Source organism: Orycteropus afer, unplaced genomic scaffold (genome assembly GCF_000298275.1).
Source record: "Orycteropus afer afer isolate SDZICR_OR568_19922 unplaced genomic scaffold, OryAfe1.0 scaffold00595, whole genome shotgun sequence".
NCBI classification, from domain to species: domain Eukaryota; kingdom Metazoa; phylum Chordata; class Mammalia; order Tubulidentata; family Orycteropodidae; genus Orycteropus; species Orycteropus afer.
Window position 1 is genome coordinate 1,167,850 of NW_006922182.1, and position 6,935 is coordinate 1,174,784.

The following is a 6,935-nucleotide window of genomic DNA, read 5'->3' on the forward strand; positions in this document are numbered from 1 at the left end:
CTATTGCAACTCGAGGCTTTATTTCTTTCCTCACTTCTTTCAGCTTGAGAAATGCTGTGTTCTTCCCTTTTGCTTTTCTAACTCCAGGTCTTGCACATTTCATTATAGTAACAGACTTGGTCTGCTTGAGCTGCTCTTTGAAATCTTCTGTTCAGCTCTTTTATCTTGTCGTTTCTTCCATTTGCTTTAGCTGCTCTTTGCTCAATGGCAAATTTCAGAGTCTCTTCTGACCTCCATTTTGGTCTTTTCTTTCTTTCTTTCTTGTATTTTTAATGACCTCTTGCTTTCTTCATGGGTGATGTTCTTGATATTATCCCACAATTCCTCTGGATTTTGGTCATTGGTTTTCATTGCATCAAAGCTATTTTTTAGATGGTCACAAAATTCAGAAGGGATATATTAAAGGTCATATTTTGGCTCTCATGGACTTATTTTAATTGTCTTCAACTTCAAGTTGAACTTGCATATGAGTAGTTGATGGTCTGTTCCACAATCAGCTCCTGGCCTTGTTTTGGCTGCAAATATTGAGCTTTTCCATTGACTCTTGTCACAGATTTATTCACTCTGATTCCTGTGTATTCCATCTGATGAATTCCACATATATAGCCATCATTTGTGTTGTTGAAAAAAGGTATTTGCAATAAATAAGTCGTTGGTCTTGCAAAATTCTATCATGCGTTTTCCAGCAATATTTCTCTCACCAAGGCCAAATTTTCCAACTACTGGTGATTCTTTTTTGTTTCCAACTTTTACATTCCAGTCACCAGTGATAAGCAACACATCTTGATTGCCTATTCAGCCAATTTCAGACTGCAGAAATTTATAAAAATCTTCAATTTTTTCATGGTTGGCTTTGGTGTTTGCTGTGTAAATTTGAATTATAATAGTATCAACGGGTCTTCCTTGTAGGTTTATGGATATTATCCTATCACTGACAGCATTGTACTTCAGGAAGATTGAATATTGTGAAAATGACAATTCTACCCAAAGCAATCTATACATCCAATGCAATCTCAATCCAGATTACATCAACTTTATGGAAAAACCAATCACTACCTTTATATGGAAAGGAAAGAGATCTTGGATAAGCTATTGAATAAGAAGAACCAGAGTAGGTCTCACATTCCTAGATCTCAAAACCTACTATACAGCCTCAGTTGTCAAAACTACCTGGTATTTGTACAACAGACACACAGACCAATGGAATAGAATTGAGAACCCAGCAAAAGACCCATCGTCCTATGCTCATCTGATCTTTGACAAAGATCTGAAATCCATTAAATGGGGAAGAGAATATCTGTTTAACAAACAGCATAGGCAAAACTGGATCTTCCTTTGCAGGAAAATAAACAAGATCCAAACCTCACACCATACACAAAAACTAATTCCAAATGGATGAAAGACTTAAATGTGAAACCTGAAACTATAAAGTTATTCAAGGAAAAAGTAGGGGCAAATTTAGGGGCCCTCATCTATGGGATAAATAGACTATCAAGCATAACCCAAAATGCTCAAACAGCAGAAAACAAACTAGATGAATCGGACCCTATAAAAATTAAAATTTTATATGCTTCCAAAGACTTCTCCAAAGGAGTCAAAAGAGAATCTACAAACTGGGAAAAAAAAATTTAGCAACAACATATCTGAAAAGGGACTTATCTCTAAAATTTATAGAAAATTACAATACCTCAACAATAAAAAGACAAATAATCTGATTGAAAAATGGCCAGAATTCATGAATAGACACTTAACCAAAGAGGATATTCAGATGACCAACAAACACAGGAGGAAATGTTCATGATCATTAGCTGTTAAAACTCATTGCCATCGGATCAATTTGATTTGACTCTCAACAACCTCTCCTTGGGTTTCTGAGGCAGTATCTCTATGGAAATAGACTGTCCAGTCTTCATTAGCCATTAGAGAGATGCAAATCAAAACAACAATGAGATACTATCTTGCCCCAGATCTAGTAGCAAAGTCCAACAAGAGAGAAATTAACAAAAGCTGGTGAGGATGTGGAGAGATTAGGACCCTCATACACTGTTGGTGGGACTGTCTAATGATACAACCACTGTGGAAAGCAGTATGGAGATTCCTTAAAAAGTTGGAATTAGAAATACCATTTGACCCAGCCATTCCATTACTAGATATATATCCTAGAGAAGTGAGAGCCAGGACAAGAACAGATATATGCACACCCATGTTCATCACAGCACTATTTACAATAGCAAAAGATGGAAACAACCTAGGTGCCTATCAACAGAAGAGTGGATAACCAAACTATGGTGCTTACACACAATGGAATACAATGCATAAAGAATAACCTAGAATCTGTAAAATATCATATAATGTGGATGAACTTGGAGGACATTATGCTGCATGAAGTATGTCAATTACAACATGACAAATATTTTATTAGTCCATTACTGTAAAAAGTCAAGGAAAGGTTTATTTATGGAAGGAAATTTTCTTTGTTGGTTATAAGGGGTGGGAGGGAATGGAAGGAAACACTGCTGGATAGGTAAGGACAAGTATTGATTTTGTTGAAGAAAAGGGCATTATACCAAATGTGAATGATCAATGTACCAAATGTGAGTGATCATGGTGGCATTGATGAAGAGGAAGGCACAGAGAGGTGCATAAGAATTACAGACAACAAAGATGAACCCTTTTGCACATAAAATATTGTGTTGTCAGTGATGGCAAATATTGATCTATATGGGTGGATAGATGGGTGGGCAGGCTGAACTATTAGGTATGTCTATGCAAGGACAATGTGCCCAAGACCACATATAGGGTTGGCAGACAATATTTTTATAAGTGAATTTATGTTCTACAAGAATTTCCAGGTATAAGGTGGAACTGACAAGGGACAGGGTTGTGGTCACCTCTTGGCCAGAGCCAAATACCCAGAGGGAGCAAGTGGTTGGACCTGTTTGCTCGGGACCATGGTTACAGTGGACATCAGACTCAATTGGTGTAAGATACTGCACAAGAACATTGTTGCACATCCTACCTTGGCAAGTAGTGACTGGGATCTTAATAGCTTGCAGGTGGCCATCTTGATGCAAAGATGGGTCTCTCCTCATCCAGAGCAAGGAAGAGTGAAGAAAACCTGAATGCATGGAAAGAATTGGTCATAGTGACTGGTACACCATACGATCCTCAGCCTATATGGATATGGACCAGAGGAACTGGAAGGTGCCTGTCTGCCACTTTCAACCACTTGGTGGGGGACCTATATAGCAGATCCTGAATGGAGTGGGAGAATAATGTGTAACATAACTCAAAATCACATACACACACAAATAAAAGTGATCAGATTTGCTGGCCTGACAGAGCCTGTTGGAATGCTTAAGTCTATGGCTGTCCTTCAGGTCTGGAATTGAGCCCATTCCTGTGGCTGCCAGCCAAACAAAAGACAGGCATATGAGCTGAACATTTAAGTTAGGTAGATACACTCTTTGGAGAGATCAATCATGGGAAAATACAAGGGCTGTGTATGCACACGGAGACAACTCATGGGACAGGAGCGCATGGGAGAGAAGGACACAGGGAAGAAGTAACAATGGGGAGGAAGCTGGAGGGAAGTTTTTGCATTGTGGGAAGTTGCAGTCAATGTCATAAGACAAAGTGTATGTGAGCTGCTGTGTGGAAAATGGATTTGCTCTGTAAACTTTCACCCAAATCACAATAAAAATTAAAAAAAAAAAAAAAAACCTTCTGGTAGATGGGGAAGGAAGCAATTGTCAAACAAATTTTTAAGGTGTGTATTATTTGCATAAAATACAGTAATTCACACATATTTGATTTCAATGTATCTTGTAAGGAGTCAATTTTAATTATTTTTCATATGATTACACCAACAAATTAATGGCACTTAATTAAAACTTCTCCACCTTTTTTCATCTTTGATTCCATCTATACTTTAATTTTTGTAGCAATTTAAGTTTCTTTATTCCAGGTTTGAACCTAGCATATATTCTTATCCATTGGTCTATTTCTCTAAGCTTCCTCTAGTTCCACATAGTCTTAATTTCTATATTAGAAAGATAATTATTGATATTACCTAAATCAGTGGACCAATTCAAGGAGAGTAATCCATTTTACTTTGTTAGTATTTTTCAAGAGTTTCTTGATTATGCTTGCCCCTTTTCATTTCCCTGTAAATCGTAGCTTTGGCTTGTTAATTTCCCAAAAGAAAATAACAGTTTATGCTTATTGATGTGTGTTTTTAAATAATAAGCATTACTCCATCGTAAGACCTCCAACCTTCCCAATACTACACTTACACAGTATTTTAAAAAATACTCATTGACATAGAGTTGATTCCGACTCATAGTTAACCCCATTGAGTTTCCATGGCAGTAAATCCTTAAGGAAGTAGATTGCTTCATCTTTCTTCCATGGTGCAGCTGGTGGCTATGAACTGCCAACCTTTTGGTTAGCAGTCAAATGCCTTAGGCACTACATCACCAGATCTCCTCACACAGTATTTATGAGGAAATAATAAAGTACTTTACAGTTCATTTAGCAACAGGAACACTTTGATCAGTATATGACCTGTCTAGTTCTATATCATGTTTTCTTGGGGAATATGCTATAATCACTTAGGGAAGTTGAACTTTTCTGCTGAGCTAAGTTACCTAATGTGGGAGATTATTAGAGTGATTAATGCCATACACGGAGTCCCCTGGATGGTGCAACTGGTTAATCACTTTACTAATTGCCAAAAGGTTTGAATACAATCAGAGGTGCCTCAGAAGAGAGGCCTGGCAATTTGCTTCTGAAAGTTCTACTCTGCCCACATGGGGTAACCATGTGTTGTAATTGATTAGACTACAACTAACTACAATGACAATATGCTAATAAAAAGAATAAAGGATTTTATTTTTCCAGTTTATTGGAACAGTCTATGCATGTGAATTTAGGCTTCAAATATTTGTAATAACAAATCAATATTAAAAATGTCTCACTTTATTCTCCTATGAAACTATGCTTCACAACAATCACCGTGTCATGGATCTGAGTGTGTGGTTTATATCTGGTTCACCTTGAACCATGAAGTATAGCCTCTTGAGGACAAAATTTAATATGGAGTTGATAGCCTTTACACTCTTCTGTTTTGAAAGGGCCCCCGATTTTTATTGAATTCTCTTTGTCTTATAAGTGGTAAAATTTCTATCTCAGTTCTGTTGGTATTCACACATGCAGTTAGGACAAAAACTACTCTTGTGTTCTATTTTCATCAATATGTTCTCTTTTTTTTTTCTCGATATTCAGTTAGAAATTTTCTCATTTAAAAAATTATTTTAAGAATATGGTAGAAATGCATTCTACAATATTTTTAATGTATTTTCAGTGAGAGGGTTGTTCCGAGTAATCTAACCTGTCATATTCCCAGCAACAGAAGTTAGTCCATACCTCCCTTTCGTGTAAATCACTCATAGTACTTGGTATGGTATCTATTTACTTTAAGTACTTGATTAACATATATTAAATAAATCAGACACTACATTTCTTCTTTCCTTCTTAACTCTATTATGAGAAACTGCTCTTTATTTCATCATTGGCTTTGTATGTAGATAAAAATGACTCATATTAAAATAGTCATGGGGTGTGGATGTTGGCACATGTGAGATGCTGTTATGTTGGTACAATCTTTAGCTGGTTTATATGAAAACATTATTAATGACTAATAAACCACATTGGTTCCATTAAAATTTAGGAGTGCAATATGAATTACCAGGGGAAAAAAGAGCTGCATTTTTAAGGTTTTTTCTCATTTACCATAAGAAAGAATCATCTATCACTATTGCAGATATGAGTATGATTGGTTTTGGCCACATTTTAGGCAATAAAAAAGAAAAGTATGCATATATTAAATGCAGACAATAAAAATTGTAAATACCCTACATCAGAAAACTATATAAACCTATACATATATTTTTAAGAAAAAAAATTGCTAAAACTATTCTGAATACTTATGTAAAAAATTAGTTTACAAAAGCTTTCATTTAAGTATACCTATAGCTGATAAAGATGGAGAAAATAAAAAAAGGGGAATAGGAAGGCACACAAGCATACTTAGTATGTCCTTATTTCCTTTCAACACCTGCCAGATTAAATGATTTAAGTAATAATTCCTCCTAATAACAAGAAATATCTATTAAATATAGCAGTGTTTCTTATTTACAGGAAAATAATAATGTATATAATGTGTTAATTTTCTAGTGCTGCTATACTAGAAACATCACAAATGGATGGATTTAGCAAACTTAAATGTATTCTCTTATAGTTTAGGAAGCTGAAAGTCCATATTCAGGATGTTAGCTCTAAGGAAAGGCTTTCTTTCTCTTTTGGCTCTGGGAGAAGGTTCCTATCTACTTTCCACATCTAAGGGTCCAGATTCTCTTGGAAATCTCCACGTGTCTTGGTATCAGTCTTCCCTGGGTCTGGGAGCTTTTTACCACAGGGACCCTGGGTTCAAAAGAGGAGTTCCACTTTAGGCACTTCTTTCTTCTTGGTAGTAAATCCTGCTCTCTGCTCCCTTCGCTCACCATTTGTCTCTTGTAAAATAAAAGATGATGGAGGCCACACCTCAAGGTAACTCTTTACTTTGAATCAGGCCTATCACCTGAGTAAGGGTGTTTCATCAACTTTAATCCCCTTACAACAGATTGGCTAATAACATCAGATTGCATTATGGGGTATGATCAAATCATTAAATAACTGCCATATTACATCATTATATGACTGCCAAACCACTAAGAATCATGGCCCATCCAAGATGACACATACTCTTTTGGGGGAATATTTCAATCTTCCCTGTTATCTAAAATTCATGTCCTCGACACTTGCAAAACACTCTTTAACTCTATCACATCATCCCAAAAGTTTTAAATCAACACCAAGTCGAAATTCCTTCCTGG